The following is a 26,410-nucleotide window of genomic DNA, read 5'->3' as shown; positions in this document are numbered from 1 at the left end:
CTGCAGACGCTGGAGATCAGAGCTGAAAATGTGTTGCTGGAAAAGCGCAGCAGGTCAGGCAGCATCCAAGGAGCAGGAGAATCAACGTTTCGGGCATGAGCCCTTCTTCAGCCCTCATTCCTGAAGAAGGGCTCATGCCCAAAAAGTCGATTCTCCTGCTCCTTGGATGCTGCCTGACCTGCTGCGCTTTTCCAGCAACACATTTTCAGCTATTTTCATTCCAGCAACTGGTTAAACCATTCACCCTGGCACCTGGCAGTCTGGCTGCCTCTGACAGCTTTCCAGGGTCAGTTGGTCTGATTCCAGCCAACACCCACTTTAACAATGAAGATCACATTAGTGCTGACATTTTCACCGAAGCTCGGAATTTTTCAAAGTCCTGCTATCTGCTTTGGTGATGAAGAGCCAGGCCTTATTGTCATCAAGAGGTGAAAATCTACCACCTGACTATAGTTGGAAACTATGTTGTCCTTGCACTGGGGAATCAGAGAACTGCAATGTTCCCTCTATCCACTTTTGTGAGAAAAATAGAGGACAGATGTCAAGACTAAAGGCTAGGAACTCAATACTGACTGCAAAGTGCCGAAGAGAAAATGAGGTGTTGCTTCTCAAGCTTGCATAGAAAGACAGGGTTAGTGCATGAGTGGGACTTGGGTACAATTAGAAGGTGGGAAGCTATGTTTCAGCTGAGCTAATGTCATGGCCTGTAGAGGTTGGGAAGCTGTTTATGAAAAGCATCTTTGAACTTGAGTCTGAAAATAAAAAGTAATTGAAAAGTGGTTGAGTGGCAGATAGAGTAAGCCAGGGTCGAGTGGGACTTGGGCAATGGAAGTAGACAATCTTTGTGACAGAAGGAATACATTGTCAGAATCTTGGCTGGTGGTCAAAAAAGGAAGGCAAGGTTACAAATTGTCTGATTCAACTTGAAACAAGAATTTGGGGGATGTGTGTTGGTACTGATTGCAATGCTTAGGGGTTTGTGGTGGAGCCAACAATGATGATTTCAAGAAGCATTAATTGAATCCCTACAATGTGGGAGCAGCTCATACTAATCCACCAAAGAGATCCTACCCTGACCCACCCACACTATATTTCCCATAGCTGATCCACCTAGCCTGCACACCCCTGGACAATTGAGCATGGCCAATCCACCGAACCCGCATATCCCTGGACAATTGATATTGCCAATCCATCGAACTTGCACACCTTTGGACTGTAGGAAGAAACTTGGGTAGACACTGAGAGAATGTGTAAACTCCACACAGACAGTTACCTGAGGGTGGAGTTGAACCCAGGTCCCTAGCACTGTGAGGCAGCAGTGCGAATCACTGTGCCACACATTGGAATGGTTAAGAGAAGTAAATATAGAAACGTAGAAAATTGGAGCAGGAGTAGGCTAGTCTGCCCTTTGAGCCTGCACACTTGTCATTCATTATGATCATAGCTGATCACCCAACCCAATACCTTCTCCCTGCTTTTCCCCATGTCCTGTAAGCTTTTTAAGCACCAAGTGCTACATTCAACGTCTTCTTGAAATCATAAAATGCATTGGCCTCGTTCGCTTTCTGTGGTAACCAATTCCACAGGCTCATAATACTGAAGGCATTTCTCCTAATCTCACTTCTAATTGGCTTACCTCATATCCTTAAACTGTGATCCCTGGATCTGGATTTTCTTGCTATCTGGAAAATCCTCCCTGCTTCTACCCTCTCTAGTCCTGTCAGAATTTTATCAGTTTCAATGAAATCCCCCCAATCCTATTCATTCTTCTGAACTCCAGCAAATATAATCCTAACTGATCCACCATCTCCTCAAATGTTACTCCCCCCTCTGCAGCAATCAGTCTGATGAACAGGTAATGGAGATATTGAATCAGGTGTTGTCAGAATGTATGCGACCTTTAAGTCACTGAGAGACAGCATGAGAAAGGATGGAAGTAAGTGACTGATTATTGAGGTGATTTTGGTGTGCTTGCAGAAAGAGCAACCTTTGCATGAGTTGCCATGACTGCAATGGTGAAGATAATATCGGAACAAAGTGGGACAAGTCCCAAAGAGTTGTAGAATGGAGAAAAGGTGTTGAAGTAAGGTGGTATGACTGACAGTATCAAAGGAAGATGAGGAAGAATAATGCAACACAGTCACAATCCCAATAAATACAACTCCTGACTTTGGTTATGTCAATTTCCATGCTGTGACAGCAATAGAAACCTGACCAATCAGACTCAAATATGAAATTGAAGGCAAAATTGTAGGCACGAATTGCTTCAGAACTTAGGCAAGTAGAAATGGAATTGTAAGATTAAGGGGTTTGAGAGTTCAAGAGTGCTTGTTTTTGACAAAGAAATGGAATTGCAGACTTCTTAACAGCAAAGGGCATTACCTGAGGGGTGGGAGTCATTTCCAATATTAACTTGAATGCTGGGTGGTCAGCAGATTGTGAGTAAGTGATAAAGTGTCGAGAAGATAGAAGTAAAAGAAGAGAAACTGGAAACAATGTTGGTTCAAGTTAAAGGCATAGGCCTAGAGGAAGCCGCAGTGTATGTCAGCTGGCTGCACAAGAGGAAGGAAGACAGGTATAGAGGTAGCTGATCAGCAAGTATGAATCTATGTGCTAACGCAAACTAAGTCCTTTGCACTTAGTGTTGGAGGTGAATTTGGAGGCACCAAAAAAATGGGGCTTAAGGAGATCTTAATCTGTTAAAAGGAAGGGTAATAGTCACAAGAATAATATTGCCTTCTAAAATGAAAGTGCATATTCCACAGAGTATTGGCCACCTATGGACAGCTTTCTGCTCTGGCCTCAATTTTGATGCTGGTTGGAAGGGTTTAGTACTGTTTTGAGGGAGGGTCAATGGTAATAATTGGGAGGTAGGCCTGCTTGGACCTCAGGCAGGGAAGTATCAAATGACCAGTACACGTGGTTGTCCCTCATTACTGGTCAATCAAATCATAACTCCCACCATTTCTTTCCCATCTCCTGGGCCTACCTTTCCTTTACTGCCTTGATACCCCTGTGACTGGGTCTGCCATTTTGGGAACAGCTTGTAGTCCCAGTGGTGACCACTGCCCCAGGTGGTGCTCTTGGGGATTACAAAGATGGGTCACTGAATGAGGGACTGAAATCTTGCATCAAGCCATTTAATGGCCTTAGGGTGTCAAATTGGTATTGAACAATGTTAATCAGCGGGATTGAATTGGCTCCAAGTTCTCCAGTAAATGGACAAAAAAATCGTGTCATCAGAAATATTCTACATTATATATTTGGGACATAAATAGAAACCTTTGAAGTAATGCTTAACTGTATGACGACCACTGTGTGCACTTCCAGTCATATATCAGGTTTCATGAGCTAACAGCAATCATGATAGAGGAACACAACATTAATTTCCACATGTACGCTGAAGACACAAGGCTTTACCTCACTGTCAGTTCTCTTCTCCCCTCCCCTCCCCTGAAATTGTCAGACTGCTGGCCTAATACCCAGCAATGAGTTAGCAGAAATTTCTTCTACTTCTACATTTGGAAGGCTTAAGCCATTTTCTTTAGTCCCTGAAAGTAATTCCCTTCCCTAGCTACTGACTCCATCCCTCTCCCTGACAACTCTTTGTGAATAAACCAGACTGTTCAAAACCTTGGTATTCTACTTGACTGTGAGGTGAACTTCTAGTCATATATATGCGCCATTACTTAGTCTGCCTTTTTTCATCTTTGTCCCATGACCCATTCCTGTCCATGTGCTGAAAGCCTCATTCCTGCCTTCATTGCCTTTAGACTTGACATCCCACATTCAGCCATCTGTAAACTTAACCTCTGCCAAGCCCTGTTCACCATCACCCTTTGATTGCTGACCTACATTGACTTTGAGTTGAGTAATGTCCTAGTTTCAAAATTCTCTTTCCTATTTTCAAATTTGCCCACTTCTCTACCTTGTGATGTTATCCAGACCCATAACTCTCCAACATCTGTATTTTTCTAATTCCAGCATCTAGAGTATCTTTGATTTGAATCTCTCTACGATTGGTGGCCAAGCCGTCAGTTGTCGACAGCCTGAGCTCTGGGATTTCTTCCCCCCACCTCTCTACATCTTCTTTCCACCTTTAAGATGCTTCTTAGAAGTTCACTCTCTGACCAAGCTTTTGATGATCTCCTCTAATATTTCTAAAGTAGCATGCTGTCAAATTTGGTTTTGTAATTCTCATTTGAAGGGCATGTTTGTTAACTACAAGTTGCTGCTGTTATATTATTTCTCAGGTCCAGGCAATGAAACATAACCGCACTGAATCAGTAGAGTTCAGAAGTCTGTGTTTCTGATATAATCCCAAACAGTTGTGCTATTTCACTGAGCCAAAATGGGGAAATGAAAAAAAAAAGCAAGGGAGCCATGGACAGTGCAAAAGTTCAATTTAAATTAAAAAAAATCAGCCTGTATATCTGAAATTAACATCTATTTAAATAAATAAAGTTGTCAACGTTCACTGAAGAACTATATTGAAGTGGTTTCTTTTCGCCCCCATTGGCTATGAATCAGCTGCTATCCAACCTCTTTGCTCTATGATCTCTATATCCTGTAAAACAAGAAGTATCCAAGCTAAACAACCAGTCTCAAATGAATTTTGGGTTTAACCAAATACTTACATGTCACATAATTTATGAAAATGTTATTCTGCCAGATGCAAAATCCAGAATGAAAATAAGTTGATAGAAAGGATGGAAGGCCTATTTCAGTGCATTGGCAAGTGAGTGAACATCCTGGGACTTTTAATACTTCCAGATCCAATGCAAACTGCATTGCATTAGCAACTGAAAATAAATAGGGTGCCTGTGGTCAGCAGTGGTGTCCCTATCCCTGAACCAGGAGACTTGGGTTCAAGTGGCACTTACTCCAGAGTTTTGTTACAACATATCTGAATAGGTTGATTAGAAAATTGTGAAATTAAAAAAAGGTGTTGAATATAGGCATCTTAAAAAAAGTAACTGGGCAGGGGCCTCTTGTGGTCCAGTTGTAGCACCCCTGAACTGGGAGGCCTGGGCTGAGTGGCCTGGGTTCAGGTCCCACCTGTACCAGTGATGTATAATAATGTCTGTGAACAGGTTGATTAGAAAATAGATTAAATACAGAAGGAAAAATAACAAGGCAGAATTTTAAATCTTCATACAACTGCATTGACAGAGAGATAAAAGCAGGCAGGGTAGAAAAAGTTATAGAAGTAGCCTTTGCACTATGTCCCCTCAAAGAAGAGTGAAAGTTTAAGTAGCATTTTCATTACCTCAAAAATTGTCTTCATAGTATTCCTGTTGCATTAACAGAAAAAACATGTTGCCATTAAACTTATAATGAGTTAAACAGTAACCATATTTTACAAATGTCCATAAATACCACAGCACTCAGTGTCCATCATATGTGATCTCGAGAAAGCATCTACTGCACCATTTTCTTATCCAGGTACATGAGCAATTTTCAAATCATATGGTTGGAAAATTAAGTTGCACCAAAGCAATCACAAGTTATTTTCCTTACATTATTCCAAATAAATCTCAGGTGGTTCCCATAAATAATAATTTCGTCCATATTCTTGGTGATGTATACTGCAAAATGATGTAGGGTCAAGACTCAGTACTTCCTTCTCAATCATTGAGTACTTTTGCTGACATTGGTCAGTTTCTTTGAGAAATGACCAAAAGGCTCAACAAACCACCTTTCATAATCTTGCTCTTGTACTTGGCACAGCTAAAAATGGTGCAGTTGTCAACACATCTATCAAATGTCTGAAGATATCCTGATACTCCTGCATCCATTCGGATTTTATTCCACTCTTCATCAAATAATGGTGCAAAAACAGGAAAATAGAAGCAGAGATACTGAAACACCACCTTCTGTGAAGTTTACTCGAAGTTACTCATCATTTTGACTTGGAAATATGTTACTGTTTCTTCAGTGTCTCTGGATCAAAACACTGGAACTCCCTCCCCAACACTGGATCTACTCACACCCAATGGACTGCAGCAGTTCAAGAAGGCAGCTCACTACCAGCTCCTATGAACAATGCATGCTGGCCCAGCTAGTGATGGTCACATTCAATGAATAAGTAAAGGAAAAAACACTATGACTCGATTAAATTATGTTGTTGTACTTCATTAACTTAATCTTTTCCCTCACTTGAGCTAATCTCTCTGGATTGAATCTTTAAAAGTGTAGATCCACAAGTAAGGATTTCTAAATTAATGTGATGAAAAGCCAATACCATTTTTCCTGGCCTATACTCACAAATTAATTTATATTTCTGTAATAAACTTCATAAGTTATTTTGATAGTTTTCTGGAAGATAAACATGGTGTTATCTAACTTTTAAAGCACCTCCATATTATTCAATTTGAATACTAGAGGGTCAACTTCTGAATTTTCAATTTTTGACTCATTCTCCAGTTGTTCTGATTTTTCCATTTCACTCTTTACTTCTTTGACTCCGGTAAGTATAATCCTCTCCTGACTATCTTCCCTGTCAAATTATCACTTTACTCATTAATGTGGCACAGTCATTGACTATTTCTGCTATTCACTACATAATTAACATAATTGAGTTCCATTTTGATTTGTTAAGGTCCAGTGAAACTTATTATTAATGGTACTCTAGGTCAAGTAATGGCACTGACACATTGACTCTCACAGTAGTTTCAAACTTTGGCCTTTTTATTTGCTGTAGTTTTCATTGTTTGTTGAAAACCCTTCAAATGCTTCTGTGCCAACTATCACGCTTTTGTCAGATCCCCCTGAAATTTGAAACAGACTGGAGACATAGTCTCTGATCTCCGGTTTATCAACTTTTCTTTGATTGACTTAAATTGTACTCTCATTTCATGTCCATATGTTAGTTCAAAAGAACTAAATCCTTGACTTATTAGGAACATCCCAAATGGAAAAGAATGACAAAGGAATTGTTTTATCAAAATCATGATGACCTTCTGAACTGTAAACTCAAATCATGGTCTGTAAAATTTGATATCGTGTACTTTGAATTCTGGCTAATAAGCAGAAGTTGTAAATTGTCAGACTTATTATCATTTCTTTGAATGTTTGCTCCATAAAATTTGAACATTGATCTGATTGTGTTTCTTTGGGTGATCCATATCTCATTAAAAAATTAACTAACTTTCTTACTACTACATTTACACTAACCATTACCAAAAGGCATTGCTTCAAGAAATCTTGTGGAAGTACAGATAAATGCTAAAAGATACTGATCCCCCCTCCTGATTTTAGGGACAGTTCCTATTCAATCTCTGAAGACTCTTCTAAATGGTTCTCCAAAAGCTGTGTCAGAATTAAAGGTGCGGTTTTAGTTAACATTTGGAGTTTCTCTGAGGTGTGACATATATGGTATTTCTGGCAAAATTTGAGCATATCTTTAGGTAACCCAGTTCAATAAAAATGTTTGAATAATTTAGTCCAGGGTTTAAACTGTCATTAAAATTTTGTGAGCCATTCATAAAATTCCATTGCTATACTGAGAAGGGACTACCACTTGATGGACCACTGCCCATTCCTCATCAGATGGGATTTGAAGTGGTCTCATCAATAGTTTGCTTTTTAAGCATTAACACTCAGATATTGTTTCTGACTCAACTTCTGAGTAGATTGCTGGGTATAACTCTTTCATTTGTTCTAGCCCATTGGGAAAATATGCTGGAAAGCAAACCTCACTATTCTCAGAGTCATCGCAAAAGTTAAAGGTTTAAAAAAAATGCTGAATTCCCCAAATTATCTGTTTTTTTAATCCGAGGTATACAGAAAGCATCAAGGATTACAACAAATTGTAAAATTCTAACTATACAGAACAATAATAAACTGGTGGCATATAACTCTTCTAACTTAAATTTTAATCTCCTGATAAACTCTCCGTTACACATATAAACACAGGCAGATGCAAACAGGAAAATGATAACATGGGTGTTATGGATGAAGGCAGGTCAGTGGTTTCTGGTTACAAGAATTGCTGAGGTACTTCTTATGACTTTTGTGCTGGTCTGCATGTTGCTTCTTGGTACCCCTTCCTTTCATTGGTTTGCAAATGAGCACAGGGTGACGAGTTTGCTTACAAAAGATCTCTCACATATTAAGTAAAAGTCACAGCTTGCAGCAATTGCTAAAATTAAGATAAGCTGGTTTTCTTCAGGCTTAAAGTGACTGTTCCTGCAGAGAATAGATAGTGCTCCTGAGCTGGTAGAGATATTCACTCATTTGTTCACAGATCGAAACTGTTCAACTACTGGTGAACCAATCACATAGTTTGTGGCACGCAGACATTGATATAGGTCACTAGACCATAGACCAATCAGTTGCAGTACCAACTGAAGCTCCACCTGTATGCAAACCCTCAGCTTTAGTTCATCAGCATCCACACTGTTACCGCTGCTCCAACAAGCACTGGTATATACAATGGCTGCACTGAGTGTTAGGTCCCAATGAAATTTTATAGGTAACTTCCAAAACATGCAGCAATGTTACTACAAACTTGGTTTTTGAAACAGAATGTTTTTCTCATTTCAGCTCACAATTAGAAAAATTGGGTTAAAAAAATCAGCCTTTAAGCAATGCCAAATTCATTATGTAACAAATCATAGAATTTACAGTTCTATGATTTGTTGCATTTCTGTTAAAGAGGATAGGCAAAATATTCTCTTTACATTGATCCATTTTAGTTAAATATTTAAAAAAATTGAATTCAATGTCTGAAGTTCCAAGTCCACTGCCTGTTTCATAAACTACTTTCCTGTCCTGTCTAATTCTATGAGCCTGAGAAGTAGTCAGATCACAATCAGGAAACAGTCTAGAATGTTCTTCCTGTAATATCACAGTTCTTTTTACTACCACAGGTTGATCCATCTCCTTTGGTGAGGCAAATATTCTTGAACCTGCCCAGGTCATTTCTCAAATTAAAATCAATTCTTCCACAGGGAATTTATTTCATTACTTATAATATTACTTCTCCATTTATCATTTGACTGTTTAATCTAAATCCGTATAATGAGATTGCTTTGTTACCTCAATGTATACATCCAATTAATATTTTCTTCTTCATTAACTCCCTCAAAGACAAATAGGAGCATCAGCCAGCAACAGTGACTGGTTCCAATGTGTCACAATATCTTTATTGGCTTCTCTCCCTCAGATACTCAGAAATTCCAGTGGTCTGATCCTCTTTGTCACTATTTTAGCTGTCTCTCCCTTTCTTGATCCATTCCAAGGAAATATGTTCTTTTTTGTACCATTGCTACAGTTTTGATACCTATTTTACTTTCCCGATGTTCCCTTTTCTGAAGATAACTTAAACACATGTACTATTGCAACAGATTTATCTTCCAGCAATTGGCTTTGGTATTTGCATTTCATGTTAATTTATATTCCAGCCTTCTTCCTTTCTTACTTTGGCACCCTTCTGTCTGTTCTATCAAAGTAGGGTTACTTCCATCAATTTCCCTTCCTGGGTGCTATGATGGTTCAGTAGTCAGTACTGCTGCCTACTAGTGCCAGGGACCCAGGTTCGATTCCAGCTTTGGGTGTCTGTGTGGGTTTCTGCCAGGTGCTCCAGTTTCCTCCCACAGTTCAAAGATGTGCAAGTTAGGTGCATTGGCCATGTTATATTGCCCACTGTATCCATAGATGTGTAGGTTAGGTGCATTAGTCATGGGAAATGCAGGGTTATGTGAATAGGGTAATGGGATAGGTCTGGATGGGATGCTCTTGAGAGAGTCAATGGGCCAAATGGCCCTGCTTCAACACTGTAGGATTCTAAGATTCCTATATTTGGCTGTGCATGGTATCAAAGGTATCTGCCAGTACTGTTGGTTCTCTTATGTTGAATACTTGATGTATATCTAAATAAGTTTTTAAATTTGCATGAATGCTATTTCTTCTGTGATCATAATTTCTCTTACATTCTGAAAATCCTACAGTAGGTTGTGTGATCTGAACAACTGGTCTCATAGCAATTCTTTCTCCCTTGCAAACTCTATAAGTGTCTGATTATGTTTCTTTCTTGTTGCCTGAAAGCTTCAAGGACTAGCTCATTCGTACTGAGTACTCTTTGAGGGCTTCGTGCTCTGCTGATTGTTCTTCTGACTCACTGTCAGACACAATCATAGGTGTACTTCTCAAAGCACCTTGTAACATCAAGGGCCAAATAATGTTTGGCTATTTCGTCTACCTACCAACATTTTTAAATGAGGTAAAATACCTTTTGACTACATCGTCAGTAAACTTAGGCCCTGAGCATAGATTCTTAGTTAAATCAAAGCCTTAATTGTAATCAAAATCATTAACTCATATATTATTTCCTTCTTTACTCTGAGTTTTTCTTTGTCTAATTTATGTTCTATTAGTTCTCTTAGTTCAAGTTTTTAAAAAAAATCCCCTTTTCTATTATCCCTATTTATCTTTTACCTCAATCTCCATTATCCTATGTGTCTCTCTTATTGCTTCCCATCTTCCTCTGCTTTTCTTTTTCCTCCCTTCCCATTTTGAGTTCTCTTAACTCTTTGTCCTTATTGTTTTTTTCTCTCTTTTCATTCAACATATATTTAGTTTCTATTTCTCTCCTGTGAGTCCACTATTTTCATTTACAACTATATCTTAGCGACTTCCAGCTGTCAAACCCCAATTTCAAATTTCCTTACTTCCAGTTCTAAATGTTGGATGATCACTTGGAACATCTCATTTTTATGCAGTTACTTCTGCCTTCAGTGTTTCTGCTAAGTGCCTCAGTTAAACTCTGAAAAAAATTCCAAAACTACTGTTATATCTTACACTTTCAGAAAACTCTTAACAATATTCAAAGCTATTTTCAAAGTGGCATGTAATAAACTACACCACAATGTTACAGTTTTATACATAGAACATACCATTACTTTAAAAAAGAAAGACACAGTTCTGCATTGACTCCAATAAATTCAAATCCTGCTAAAGCCACAATTATTATAATCTTAGTTAATGTTATCGTTTGACAGTCAGATCCCAGACTGAAATCTGGCTTAATAATTTTTAAAAATAATTTAACAAGATTGTCTTTGACTGAAACATAAGCGTGCGGTGCTACAAATTTACTTTCAACAATAAAGCAGAAAGTTATGATGCAAAACTAAGAGATAAAATAGATTATTATTTTACAGATTATTTACATGTAACACAATTTCAGACTAAGTCCCTTACATTGTGGTAGACCACAACATCATCAGACATTAAAGCAGCAGTGGTCCTTTGGGCCAATTGAGTCTGCAGCAATTCAGTCAGAGCATGCATTACCTGATAATCCTCAACTCTGCTTTTCTGAGTGGTTTTTCTTAATGATTAAAAATGCATTCATCTCAACCTTTAATTTTCTTAATGACCCAACCTCAACAGTTCTCTGTGGTAAAGGATTCCACAGATTCAACATCCTCTGAAAGACAGATTTCCTCCTCATTTCTGTCTTATGTGGATGACTCCTTATTCTGAGATTTTGCTGTCTTGTGCTAGACTCTCCCACAAGGGGAAACAACCACTCCCCATCTATCCTGCCAAGTCCACTAAGGATCTTATATGTTTCAATAAGGTCTCTTGTCATTTTTCAAACTCCAATGAGTAAAGGCCTAACCTACTCAACCTCTCCTCATAAGAAAATCACTCCATACCTGGAATCAACCTCATAAACCTTCTCCGAAATGCCTCTGATGCTAGTTTTTCTTTCTGTAGATAAAGGGCCAAAACTGTTCTCAGTATTTCTGGCATGGTCTGACTAGCGCCTGACATGGTTTTAACAAAATCTTCCCATTTTATTTCCCATTCCCTTTGACAATTGACAGGCCACTACCCTTCCCGCCTATTTGCTGAACTTGGATATTGGTTTTGTTAAGTGATTTATGCATGAGGACTCCTGAATTCTTTTGTGTTGTAGTTTTCTGCAGTCATTTCCCATTTAAATAGTGAACTCTTATCCATTTTCTCATAAAATGTAATGTAAGTTTTTGCCCAGTCACTCAATCTCTCTATATGCCTCTGTACACTCTTGCTGTTATTCTCATCATTGTAATCCAAATACTTTATGGGGTAGCACAGTGGCTCATTGGTTAGCACTGCTGCCTCACAGCACCAGGGTCCTAGGTTCAATTCAAGCCTCAGGCTACTGTATGTGTGGAGTTTGCACAATCTCCCCGTGCCTGTGTGGGTTTCTTCTGGGTGCTCTGGTTTCCTCCCACAGTCCAAAGATGTGCAGGTCAGATGAATTGCCCATAATATTATGGTATTACTACCATAATAGTAGGTGTATTAGTCAGAGGGAAATGGGTCTGGGTGGGTTACTCTTCAGGGGGGGTTTGTTGGACTGTGGGCCGAAGGGCCTGGTTTCTACACTGTAGGGAATCTAATCTAAAAATTTGGTAATAGTGCATTCACTCCTGTCATCCAAATTATTGATATTGTGGAGTCAGCACTCCACTAGTTACAGCTTGCCATCAGAAGATGCCCCCTTTTTGCCAATCCTCTTTCTTCTATTAGCCTTCTCTATCCATGTTAATGTATTAGAGTCATAGATTTATAAAACACAAAACAAAACCTTTGGTCCACTTCATCTACATTGACAGATATCCCAATCTGACCTAATCCCATTTGCCAACATTTGCCCCCTATCCCTCTAAACCTTTCTTATTCATATACCCATCCAGATGCCTTTTAAATGTTGCAGTTTGACCTGCCTCAACCACCTCTTCTGACACTCATTCCATACAATGCACCACCCTCTGGGTGAAAAGGTTGCCCCTCTGGTCCCTTTTAAATCTTTCTCCTCTCACCTTAAACCATGCCCTCTAGTTTTGGACTCCCCTACTCTGGAGAAAATACCTTGACTATTCACCATATCCATGTCCCTCATGATTATATAAACCTTGATAAGATCACCTCTCAGTCTCCAACACTCTAGGGAAAACAGCCCCAGCAGATTCAGCTTCTCCCTGTAACTCAAACCCTCCCACCCTCACAACATCCGTGTCCATCTTTTCTGCTCCCTCTCAAGTTTAACAACATCTTTCCTATAGCAGGGAGACCAGAAATGAATATAATATTCGAAAAGTAGTTGAACCAATGTCATGTACAGCTGCAACATGACCTCCCAACTCCTGTAATCGGTGCACTAACCAATGAAGGCAAGCATGCCAAATGCCTTCTTCACCTCCTGTCTACCTGCGACTCCACTTGCACCCATATGTGTCTTTACTCAGCAACAATCCCCAGGACACTACCATTAACTGTATAAGTCCTGCCCTGACATGCCTTTCCAAAATGCAACACTTCACACTTATCTAAATTAAACTCCACCTACCACTTCTTGGCCCATTGCCCATCTGATCAAGGTCCTATTGCACTCTGAGATAATCTTCTTCACTGTCCACTATACCGCCTACTTTGGTGTCATCTGCAAACTTACTAACTATACCTCCTAAATTCACATCCAAATCATCATTTATGTCAGTGATGAAAAGCAATGGATCCAGGACCGCTCCCTGTGGCACATTGTTAGGCGCAGGCCTCCAGGTGGAAAAACAACCCTCCACTTTCATCCTCAGTCTCCTGCCTTCAAGCCAATTTTGTATCCAATTGGCTAGCTCCCTCTGGATCCCATGTGTTCTAACTTTACTAGCCAGTTTACTGTGTTAAATGCCTTGCTGATGTTCATGTAAGCAATGTCTACTGCACTGCCTTCATCAGTCTTCTTTGTCACCTTTTCAAAAATCTCAATCAAAATTTGTGAGACATGATTTCCCATGCCGCAAAGCCATGCTGACGAACCATAATCAGTCCTTGCCTTTCCAAATACATGTAAATCCTGTCCCTCCGAATCTTTTACAACAACTTACTCACTGCTGACATAAGGTTCACCAGTCTATGGTTCCCTAGCTTTTCCTTACAGCCTTTCTTAAATAATGGCAACACATTAGCCAACCTCTAGTCCTCTGGCTCAATACCTGATAAAAGGGCCTAGCAATCTTTGCCCTACCTTCCCACAAAGTTTTGTGAATCACTTGATCAGGTCCCGGGGATTTATCTCTCCAAAACCATGGATTCTTACCTTATTAAATAGTATTGTGTGGACTACCACATTGGAAGTCCAAATCAATTACATTTTCCCGTTCTTCTTTATGAATCCTGCTTAATTCCTTCTCAAAAAGATTCTGATACATTTTTCAGGTATGTCTTCCACTTCATCAAGCCATGATAACTGCTTGATTATATTATGTCTTTCTAAGTACTCTGTTATTACATTCTTTATCCTAGATTCTAACATTTTCCCAATGACAGTGGTTAAGCTACCTAGCCTATAATTTACCTATGTTTTTGCCTCCCTTTCCTTTTGAATAAGGGGGTTACATTGGCAATTTTCCAACCTTTTGAGACTTTTCCAGAATCTCAGCATTCTTGGAAGATTGCCACCAGTACACTGGTTATCTCTGCAGCTACTTCCTTTTAAACCCTAGGACATAACATATCAGGTCCCCTAGGTCTTAGCCTCATTAAATTCCTTAGGATATTTCCTTCAGTGATTTGGTTTCAGTTTCTCCCCCACTTCTCCTTTAGCCCCTTGATTATTCAATATTTTTGGAATGCTCTTGATGTCCTCTCTGGTGAAAACTAACACAAAGTATTTATTCAAATGCACTGCCATTTCTTGGTTCACCATGATCATTTTTTCATTCTTTGAGGGGCCTCCCTTGATTTCTCTCTTCCTTTCTACATATGTCGTCTCCTACTGTCTGTTTTATTTATATTACTGACCAGTTTGCCTGTATGGCTTAGTTTCTCCCTTTTTATTTTGCTCATTTTTTTTGTTGGCTTCAAAAATATTCCTAGTCCTCTGGTTTATCACTAATCTTGGACATATTGTCTGCTTTTTCTTTGACTTTGACACTATTGTTAATTTCTTTGGTTAAACATGGTCAGTTTATCTCCTTCCTAGAAACCTTCTTTCTCACTGGGACATCAGTTTGCTGTGAGTCATGAATTATTCTCTTATTCATCATTATTCCATTGTTCCCCCGACTTGTGCCTTATAGATAGTGGACAGTAGGTGAGTTACTCACTGCAGGATTCCTTCCTCCTTTTGTAGCTACTGTATTTATGTGTTGAGTCCACTTGTGTTTCTGGTCAATGGTAACCCTGACCATGTTGACAGCTGGCCATTCAGTGATGGTATTACCATTGAATGTCAATGGGTTGTGGCTACATTGTCTCGTATTGGAGATGGTCATTGCACGGCATTAGTGTGGTGCGAATGTTGCTTGCCACTTGTCAGTCCAAGCCTGGATATTGTCCAGATCTTGTTGCATTTCAACATGGACTGTTGCAATATCTGAGGAATTGTGAATTGTGCTGAACATTGTGCAAACATCAATGAACATCCCCACTTCTGATCTTATTTTGGAGGTAAAATCATTAATGAAGCAGCTGAAGATGGTTGGGCCTAGGACACTACACTGAGAATTCCTGCAGAGATGTCCTGGAGCTGAGATGACTGACCTCCAACAATCACAACCAACTTCCTATGGGCCCAGCATAACTCCAACCAGTCTGCATTGATATTGTGTCCAGTTTGCGAGGGCTCCTTCATGCCCCACTCAGTTGAATGCACACTTGATGTCTCTCACCTCACCTTTGGAATTCTAGCCGTCTTCACTCCTGAGTCCTTCTTGAAGTTTCTTAACATGTTTCTTATCAGTTCTAAGCTATCTCCTTTCTTTAGGTGGACTGGTCCCCACTTTTAACTACCATCAGGACACTTCCGAAATTTCCAAATGATACATTTTTCCCCAAAGCATAAAACAAATTCTGGATCCTTCTAACTGAAACCCGAATACGCTTCACTGTTTATTTTGCTCACTGGTTTAAAAAAAATCTCTCCCAATGCAAACATATTTCTATTACCATCGAAGAACTTTGCCACATTTTTACACATACTGTTTACTTTTACAAAAAAAAGGCTTCAGAAAACCTTAATAGTTGAGCCCCTTCATCAACACAAACCAAAACCCACATGCTACCAATTATAAATATAAATTCTTCAGTAACTGTTGTTAGAACACTTATAAATCACACACCTTTACATCACAAAGGGAATGAGCCTTCCTCTACCTCACTTACATTCATATGTAATGGCAAGACTTTGCTACAGGCTTTTGGAGGAAGGTCTAGGAATCCCAGGACACATAATCCAGAAAGAGATCCGGCAAATAGAACTCCAGCCCAACTTAAAGGTGCAAAGGCCATTTATGGTTAGATTACTTACAGTGTGGAAACAGGCCCTTCGGCCCAACAAGTCCACACCGACCCTAAGAAGAGCAACGCACCCAGACCCATTCCCCTACATTTACCCCTTCACCTAACACTATGGGCAATTTCGCATGACCAATTCACCTAACCTGCACATCTTTGGACTGTGGTAGGAAACCGGAGCACCCAGAGGAAACCCACACAGACACAAGGAGAATGTGCAACCTTCATACAGACAGTTGCCTGAGGTGGGAATTGAATCCAGGTTTCTGCCGCTGTGAGACAGCAGTGCTAACCACTGTGCCACCCAATGGCAAAGGCCATTTATCTGTGGGAATCTGGCAGAATAGACATTCACTTGATTTCCGTGCCTCAGTTGTTTCACTAAAAAGCATCCTTTAGTTCTTTCTAAAACTATTTTGTCAAAAGTGAATGAAAAGTAATAATAAACAATTGCCATGAAAATGTACGTACTTGTTGTCAGGGTTGTGTTTAGTTCCATGTTGCACTGAAATAGCTGATATAGATCACACTTAAATGAGTGCTTTTGGCCTGTTCAGTAAAATTTTCATTTAACATTCCAATATTATCATTGGCCAGTCAAATATTTTATGGCTTCACTCAACTTGCAATGGGGTTATTGATGGGCGATCCGGCAGTGTCTCACATCCGTGGAACAATTTACAAAGTCCCTTAAATTCGTTGGACACATCTGAAACTAGAACCAACATCTTTAATCAGAAATATAACAGGATACAATTTACGCAGGATAGAAATTTATTATCCAGATCTTTTTATTGCAAGCTGAAAATACTTTGTGATTTATCACAAGTTAAGGCTCTTGATTATGTGGAGACTAAAAGATTTAGTAGCGCAAAATTCCTTAAAACAGGTTACAATATAAATTTACAATATCTGACTCACTGTGGTGTTATAGGAGCTGGGAAGAATGAAAACCTGGATCATTTTCTGTGGATTGTTTTCATGTTATCTACTCTTGGCCTGGGTGCAACTCTGGTTTATGAACACAGCAAACCTCACTGAGAGTTCACTATCCAAGCTCACTTGTTGAGAATAGCCAATTTTGTCACATATTATATACACCACAAACATAATTCATAACCTAAGCAATTCGCTTTTGATCTCCTCTATATGTAGATTGATGCCAACATTTACTGTAAAGAATGTTCTTTCCACATGAGATTAATAAGTTTGATTGCTGTCAGTGCCTTAAGGATGTTCATATAAATAGAAAACACCATTCAACACATGAAATCTTCTTGGTTTTAGAAGTAATTTTATGTCATTGAATCCAAAATTATTTGCAGCCAGGCTGACTCAGATGATGATATTTGGATCAAATCTGATGATGTGATAACCCATTTTTAGTTAAGTCAGTGCTGAGATCTATGTTCCAGAGTGCACGCTGAAAAAAGGTAAGACAAAGAAGAAACCTGTTTGATTATTTTCTGATTACTGTTAATGAAGAGAAGCAGGGAATATATCAGATGTAGCAGTAATAAGATGGGACCATTGCCTTACACCTCCAGTCCGATCTATACCAGTTTTGAGTCAACTTATATTTAACTGTCCAAATTGTCTGTTTTAAATGGCCAGGGAGAGCACTAGTATGTCCACATTGGGCTCAATTGTTACAGTAATGATCGTAAAACCACTTTTATTTTTATTCACAGTGTTACCGAAACCAGCTCACAAACCATGGACAATATAATTCAGGAGACAGTCACTACCATGAGTATGCTAACATGCAGCTATGATTTAGGAGACCTTTTGCTTGTATTAGCAATTTTGTGACTTAATTGTTTAAGTTAGAAATGTACAAGTATTCAGAATTTTTTTTTGCCTATTTGGCAGGTTAAATTTTACTAAAATAAATTAATTTTTAAATGCATATTTTAATAAAACAGCAGAGGTAAAGAATAACTGCAACCGCAGAGTCAAAGCAGATACTCTCTTGCACGGGAAACAATTCCTAATGTTTCTGATTATCAGTCTTCATTATTGTACTGCTGCGTATCTCTGAAGTGGCACTGGTTAATATATCTAATCTGTCTCAGAGTGTATAATATACATTCCTTTCTAGGTAGAAATCATTTCAAATAGCTACCATCTTCAAATATAGGAAAAAGAAATCAGCTTTGATTATATGAACATATGCTTCAGTTAAAATATTCCTTCTTAAGTTACAACTCTTAGATTCTGTGTATATGTGCAAACCATTGTGGTTAGCATTATGAAATCACTCCGGACGCTACTTTGAGCACGCAACAGGAAGCTAATCTGTGCTCGAGATGACATTTGGGACAGCGCAGAACTGAAGTCTGTGATTGCTTCCAGCAAAGCTTGTTTGTTCATCATCGTTCAAAATCTCCTTAAAAGTAACCTGCAGATATTGAGCTGACAGCTGTATGCAGAAGAAGCAAAACATTGAGAAACAAACAGCGATAATTTCAGGTGTGTCTTTTAAAGGTATAATTATTTGTACTGTGAGTGACTCAGAACCAACTCTTTCAATCCAACAGTTTGGATCTCAGCACCATAATAAGTAAAAAAAGATATAAGTTGAAATTTGAAGTCCTTGTCATTGAGTAATTGTGAGTAAACTGTGTTTTCAGCAAACCTTTTACACAAATAGCCAAGCTTCTATTCAACCTCCCTAACATAGGGAAACATTGAATAATAGCAGAGTTGAAAAATGTGTTGCTGGAAAAGTGCAGCAGGTCAGGCAGCATCCAAGGAGCAGGAGAATCGACATTTCGGGCATAAGCCTTTCTTCAGGAATGGTAATAGCAGAGTGTCAATTGTTATTGGACAAGAAATAGTCACAATGGACAGAACCTTCCTCATTCGGTGGGGACAGGGTTGAAGGCAGAACTGCGAGGGTAAAGCCAGAAGTAATAGTGTTAGGTCAGTGGGTGAGCATCACAGGGACAGATCATCACTAATATAGGCAGAAGGTAGCCAATTTGAATTGTTAGCATTAATTTTTGAGCTTATCAAATATCTTCCCCAGTGACGGGCAGGTCTGAGGGTCATGCTCAGAAAATGTAGACAGGTGTTCGATTCTAAACCTCTCCACTGCAGCAGGGAGCGCTGCAGCTAGATGACATCCTGTTCAGGGATGTTGACAAGCTCAAAATCGGGGATTCAGTGAGGATTCATGATTAGGGCCAATGCTCTGTAGTATTCCTTGGAGAAAACTGAGATCTCAAGCATAGATCACATACAAAAAACAAAATTGCTGGAGAAACTCAGCAGGTCTGCTAGCATCTGTGATCAGAAAGCAGAGTTAACGTTTCAGGTACAAGAACATTGATAATTTCAGAGATGTCCTTCTAGAAGGACACTGTTCTCAAAACATTAACTCTGCTTTCTCTCCACAGATGTTGACAGACCTGCTGAGTTTCTCCAGCAATTTCTGCTTTGTTTCAGATCCTCAGCGGATGCGGTTCTTTGTCTTACTAAGTATAGATCTTCATTTGTTGGCAGCATAATATTTCAACTAGACAGCTGGGCAGGCAGAGGATGATTTAAGATCATTAATTGTAGCCCACACTCATACGATATAGTCTGTTGTTTCTGAGGTTTGTCTAAATAATGCAATAAATGAGATCTAAGGTAGAAATATTGGAGCAAGAATAAACGGCACATTAAGTAAAGAGTTCAGAAACATACCTGAGGAGGAAAAAGTGTTGTTCAGCAAAGAATTTACCTCATTAAGGTTTGCCATTCTTATTGTGGAAAATATTGTCACTCATGCAATACACTGGATTGAAGAATGTAAATGCTATCACAGATTGGGGTTTATAAATCAACAAGGTGTATAAATTGAAGCACCACACTCCTGGTCTCAATGGAGGGAATACTTTATCACCTGATGAGGCCAGGCATGATTAGTATTGTGGAACATTCTGCTTTGTATGTTCATCCTGGCCCCTAGATTCTCCCTTGTCAGGTCTACTCCATCACATGGTAACATCGGACTGAGACTCAAGAGTAGGCCAGTTAAGCCTGTACTACCATTCTATACATTCACAGCTGGTCTATGGTTTAGATCCACTTTTTGCCTGCTCTCTTACGCAATCCCCATAATCCTTCAGTGCCAAGTCTATCGAAAAGCTACCTAACTCAGCCTTGAATAGATTTGATGACCCAGCCATCTCAGTTTCCAGGATAAAAAAATTCTACAGCTCCTAAGAGAAATATATTCATTTTTCTCTGAAACAATGTTCCCCCAGTTCTAATCTCTCCTACAAGTCGAAACATAGCTCACCCTAGTAAGCCCCCCCATCTCTCTCTCTCTCATGCACGTATGCGCGCACACACACACACACACACACACATGCCCCTCCCTCCTTTGTTGTACATCCATTTTTCTCTTTCCATATAATTCCTCATCTGTTCATCCATCACCCACTCAGCCTCTACCTGATTCCTCTTGGTGACTCATTCTCAGTAAAGGCACTGCATTTAACAAGGGAGCACATGCCTTTACAGTCAGTCATGTTTACGTTTCCTTTTGCCCTTTACAAGAAGAAAGTAAACAAAATACAAGGGAGAGAGCGAGAATCCGAGATGGACTTCTCACATGTGACTGGGGGCAAGTGTGGACTGCAGGTGCTGGAGATCAGAGACAAGAGGGTGGTGCTGGAAAAGCACAGCAGGTCAGGCAGCATCTGAGGAGCAGAAGAATCGATGTTTTGGGCATGAGCCCTTTATCAGGACTGATGAAGGATTTATGCCTGAAACATCGATTCTCCTGCTGCTTGGATGCTGCCAGACCTGCTGTGCTTTTCCAGCATCTTCCCACGTGTGACCACAACATAGATGGAAACACTGGAGAACACTAGCATGGCAATGTGCTTAGATGTTTGAGTTAGGGAGGTGGGACGATTACAACTGCCAGGTGACAGGATGAAATATAATGCACACACTTCTCACACAGCACTCATCATATTGTTTGATTTCAGTATTGTGTGAAATATGATCACCTTCAGAATGATAAGTTGAAACATTCTTACCATGCCTGTAATAAGTTCTATCTTTTATCTCTGCCAGGCCCTTTACAAGTGGAGTAAGAGTTCAAAGATCTCCAGCACATTAAATGAGCTTTCAGACACTCACACTGTATTAGAGCCAGTTAAACAGGAAGATGAGTTTTCACCCAGTGATTCGTGTTTCACAAGTGAACAAGGGTTGTGGCAGTGACTCTGCAGAGAGTCAGGAAGAAGACTCTGCTGAGTTGGACCATGAAGATGCATCCTGGGAGATGTTGATGAGAAAGTGAACAATTTTTAAATCATCTTTCATGGGATGTGGATCATGTGACCAGCTCAGTCTGCATTAGTTGCTCGAACCCTAACTGCCCCTTAGAGGGTGTTAGTGAGCTACATCCATGGGTCTCTGCACTCCATCTGATGGAGGCAAACCCACAGTTTACAGCATTGGAAGAGAGTTCCAGGACTTTGAATCACTGTGGCAGTGAAAGAATGGCAGTGTTGTTCCAAATCAGGATGGTGCGTAGCTTAGATGGAAACTTGCAGCTGGTGGTGTTTTCATGCTGTTGAAAGAGCCTTGGTCAGTTGTTGTAATGCATCTTGCATCTACACTGCTGCCATCATATGTTGGTGGAAGAGGGAGTATCTTTTCAATTGGTGAGTAGGGTGCCAATCAATTACTGATCAGCTTTCAGAGTACACCGACCATGACTGCAGAGATTGAGAGATTTTGCCTCAGGCACAAGTCAAATAATGGAATTGCAGTGATGTGTTTCACATGGATAACCATCAAACTCAGCAATCTATTGGTCAGCTTGACCATAGCACTGCAGATCCTGATGCAGCATCCAATGAGCTAATGCAGGCCATCCTAAATAATTTTCCCAGCCTGGTACACACATTGCCATTCTGAGATGAAACAAGTTTCTCTCCAGTAGAGAGGTAGCAGTGATGGTGGGTGGGAGTGGAGACATTGCTTAAAACCTTTCCAATTCTCCCCTTTTGACCAATCCATCCCTCCACCTCCCTCATAACACAGTCCCTCTACAACAAGCTGTCTTATCTCCTGATGTCCAAATATGCCTCTGCGTAGGTGCAAAAAACCCTGGGATCCACAGGCTTCAACATCCACAGATCCGCACCCAAGAGTATCTCAGACTTCAGAAGAAGAAGCAAAGCAATCTGCTTCCACCTTTGTTAAAGTTACAACAGCCGCATCATGTGGAAGTAGGGGAAAAAGGAAGAGGAAAGTTTTGTTGTTGCACGAGAGTATGTATTTAGGTGTTTGAGACAGTGGCATTGCGTGGTTCCTCTTTTAGGAGAATAATGTCAAGTTTAGCTTTCTCCACTTTCCCATCGTGCTCATTCCTAGTTCCTGGGTAGCAAGCCTGTTGAGGAATGGAAGATATTAATTCCCAGGGGCCAATGGGTGCATGTGGCTGGTATATCTGTAGACTGCATTGTGTTAATGGCATTTGACAAGACTGGAGGCATTGTATGTGGCTCCAACATCTGGAGCAACCTCAGTGAAACTGATAGTAATCAGGGTATCCCTGGCAGAAACGGGACTGCAGCACAATGAAGGCATTATCACATCTTCCTGAGAATTATACCTGTGTCTGGAAGCCTTTGTGATTGGAGAATATACCTGGGTGATCTGGGAGTGCCCAGAGATGTGCTGCTCCAGTAAGAAGCCAGTTAGATTTGCAAATCTGAGTGTCCACCCATTCTGACTGGCATTATTACAAGCGAAGCTTGTATAATTGCTGGCCCTGGCAAACATCCCTCTGGACAATGAACTGTGGACCACTATCTGATAGATCAGGTATACATCTCTGGCACAGCCCTGGAATATTTGGAAGTAAAAGAGATGGAGATGAGGATTTTAAAAAACCTTTTGGAGGGTAGTCAGTCTGTGGAGTTCTTTACCAAAGAGGCCTGTCAAGGTAGAGTAATTAACTATATTCAAGCCTCATACAGACAGAGTTGTTTTTATCAGTTAAGGGAATCGAGGGTTATGGAGAAAAAGCAGAAAAGAGGAGTTGATCATCTCAGCAGGGTCAGCCATGACTGATCGAATGGTGGGGCAGCCTCTATGGCCTACATTTGGTCCCCCATCCTCTGGTTTTCTAGTTGAAAGTGGTGGTCACTAATTAGATTAGATTTGATTATTTAGATTAGATTACTTACAGTGTGGAAACAGGCCCTTTGGCCCAACAAGTCCACACCGACCCGCCGAAGAGTAACCCACCCAGACCCATTCCCCTACATTCACCCCTTCATCTATCACTACGGGCAATTTAGTGTGGCCAATTCACCTAACCTGTCCATTTTTGGACTGTGGTAGGAAACCGGAGCACCCGCAGCAAACCCACGCAGACAGGGGGAGAATGTGCAAACTCCACACTGACAGTTGCCTGAGGCAGGAATTGAACCTGAGCATCATGAAACAATGCTCCTCTGACTTATCAACACAACAATAGATTAATTAAAGAAAAACACAACTCAGTGTCTGCCTATTAACCTTCGCTTTGAGCAGAGTCCACTGTAAGCATGCGCTGCTCCCCTGTCTGATAGCCAGCCACAGGCCTCTCAACAGCAAGTTGCTGCATCTACTGACTTTGGTTGTATTGATGCTCAGCCAAGGTCCAATCTTAGGCAGCTAAAGCACTATCCATGCTACCATAGAATGTAAGAGCTCAAGTAAAACAAATCCTTCCTCGCTCCCAGGTAAGAAACAGACAGGAACTATTAGTAATTCCATGAGATTGATCCACCTTTTAATGCTGTTGTCTTTTTGCCTCGTTTTGCTTGGTAGATTTCAGGAAGCCAGCGAAACTGATACTTCTCAAGAAAGTTCATTCATGGGATGAGGACATCATTGACCAGCCGACTTTACTGTCCATCCTTAATTGCCCAGAAGGCATTTAAGAGGCTACCGCATTGCTGTAGGCCTGGAGTCATATGTAGGCCAGACCAGGTAAGGATGGCAATTAATCATATGTAGGCTGGATCAGGTAGGGATGACGGTTAGTCATATGTAGGCTAGACCAGGTAAGGATGGTAGTGTCCTTCTCTAAACGGCATTAATAAACCAGATGGGTTTTTCCAACAATCTGGCCGTGTATTCGTGACCATCATTAAGCTCTTAATTCCTGTTGGGTATTGAATTCAAATTCTACTCTCTGCCAGAGTAAGACTTGATCAGGGTCCCCAAGACATTACCTGGGTCTCCAGAAAAAAAGGTCCAGGATAATACTGCTAGTCCATAACCTCCCCACATTGCTTGCAGTGTTAGTGTTAAGTATATTAAAATGCCTCTCAAACTGAGTGACATTCTTATGTTAATAAGCCACCCATCTCTCAAGTGTTAATGCAGAAATCAGCAGGTTGAAGCTGGCTGCTTGCAAGCTCATTTTTAAAAAAAAACAATTTGCTTCACCCCATCAGCTCCGAAACCTGTGCCGTCCTCCAGGTTAAAGCTTTCCCTAATGTGATGGTGGGTTATCAGGTCCAAATGGTCAGTAGTTTTAGAACGTTAATTTTTTTGTGCAAGTTCAATGACTTGTGATAATGTCAGTCATTCTGCGCAATAATGTGGGGGAAGGAGCCCCTGTACAGCTTTTAAACAGCTGCTAAAATCATTTTTTTTATAGCATCAGTTTAATTTGTAAACAATAGTCAGTTACCATGAGGGAATAGGGAAGATATTGTAGTCATGCCTCAGCGACAAACACTCTCTACTTGCACGTATTTACCACATAAGCGCCTTAGCACCCTCATCCATCCTCCTAGAGCTGTGTTATTTTCCCAGCTCCGAGTCACTGTAATACCGGTCTCAAATGCTACTGCAACTCTTTAACTGTGCTTGCCTGACTGCATCAGGTTTCATATAGATGTAGGTTAGGAATTTTCCAGTGTTTAGCTCCAATTGCAATCAGATGCAACCTATAAACACTTAGTACATGTTTCACATAATCGGTCACAAGGGAAAAGGGGACACGAGGACACAATTAACTGGAACATTCAGTAACTTAAACAAATAATTAATCCATTTTTCAGAAAGAAGCATCTGTGTTTATTTCTTCCAAATATAGCAAACAGTACACATAGATTATCGCAGGTAAATTGCATTTGAATAGCATGGTCGGTGTTTTGGACTAATGGCAATACTTATACCGTCACAGCATCTATAAATAGTCTCAGAAGCAATTCAAGCCTGCAGGTCAGCAATCCACCTGTAAATGTGTATTTCATACATTTAATTAACTTGAATAAATGGATTTTTAAAAATATCGGTGGAATTCTTTACCACAGAGTGCCATTAAGGTTGGGTCATTAAGTATATTTAAGGTTGGGATAGGTGGATTTTTAATCAGTTAAAGGAGTCAAGAGTAATAGGGAAAAGGCAGGAAAGTGGAGTTAAGGTTTATCAGCTCAGCCATGATATGATGTAATGGCGGAGCAGACTCGATGGGTTGAATGACCTACTTCTGTTTCTATGTCTTGTGGACAGTAAATGGGACTATTACTAGTGTAAGGGACACTTTAAATCTTTCTAAACAGGCCGCCTCTCACTTGATGTGGCTGACTACCACTCTGAAGATTTTAGCTGCAGGGAAAGACTCATTTGCTCTGAATTTCAATTGGCCTCTTTCAACCTCCCAGAATTAGTGGCAGAGAAATAGCACAAATGGCTACCCTCAGCCAATAACCCAGATTTCTTCTAGTTTGGGTCATCAAGGAACCCCACAGAATTCCAGCTCATCTGGAACAAAACAGACCAATACAGTGAATGTCAATCTGAAGAAGAAGGACAGGTTGCACCTGACTTGGAAGGGGGCTAATATACAGGTAGGGAAACTTGCGACAGCTACTCAGGAGGATTTAAACTAGTAAAGGGAGGACCCAGGGAGACAGTGAGGGAAGGGAATGGTCTGAGACTGATTAATTCGGAAAAAGAATAAGTCAAACCGTCAGGACTGGCAGGATGAAAGCAGACACTGAGGTTAGGACTGATAATTTTGATTGTATTTATTTCAATGCAAGAGGCCTAACAAGTGTACAAATGAACTGAGGGCATGATTGGGAACATGGGGCTG

The 26,410-nt window shown here is 40.2% G+C and overlaps 2 long non-coding RNA genes across 4 annotated transcripts in view; one reads left to right on the top strand and one right to left on the bottom strand.

The window, feature by feature from the left end:
* The window catches only part of LOC132815963 (uncharacterized), a 71,249-nt gene that overhangs the window by 5,268 nt on the left and 39,571 nt on the right, over positions 1-26,410 (bottom strand). Inside the window, exon 2 of the long non-coding RNA XR_009644727.1 lies at positions 16,765-17,008. This is a non-coding gene — a long non-coding RNA (uncharacterized LOC132815963). The remainder of the gene's footprint in view (positions 1-16,764; positions 17,009-26,410) is intronic.
* The window catches only part of LOC132815962 (uncharacterized), a 114,237-nt gene continuing 106,480 nt past the window's right edge, over positions 18,654-26,410 (top strand). For all 3 annotated transcript variants that reach the window (XR_009644724.1, XR_009644725.1, XR_009644726.1), the window contains exons 1-2: positions 18,654-18,765; positions 24,127-24,288. This is a non-coding gene — a long non-coding RNA (uncharacterized LOC132815962). The remainder of the gene's footprint in view (positions 18,766-24,126; positions 24,289-26,410) is intronic.

This window comes from Hemiscyllium ocellatum, chromosome 5 (assembly GCF_020745735.1).
Source record: "Hemiscyllium ocellatum isolate sHemOce1 chromosome 5, sHemOce1.pat.X.cur, whole genome shotgun sequence".
NCBI lineage: Eukaryota > Metazoa > Chordata > Chondrichthyes > Orectolobiformes > Hemiscylliidae > Hemiscyllium > Hemiscyllium ocellatum.
The sequence above is the reverse complement of the archived record's forward strand: the minus strand, read 5'-3'. Positions and strand labels throughout refer to the sequence as shown.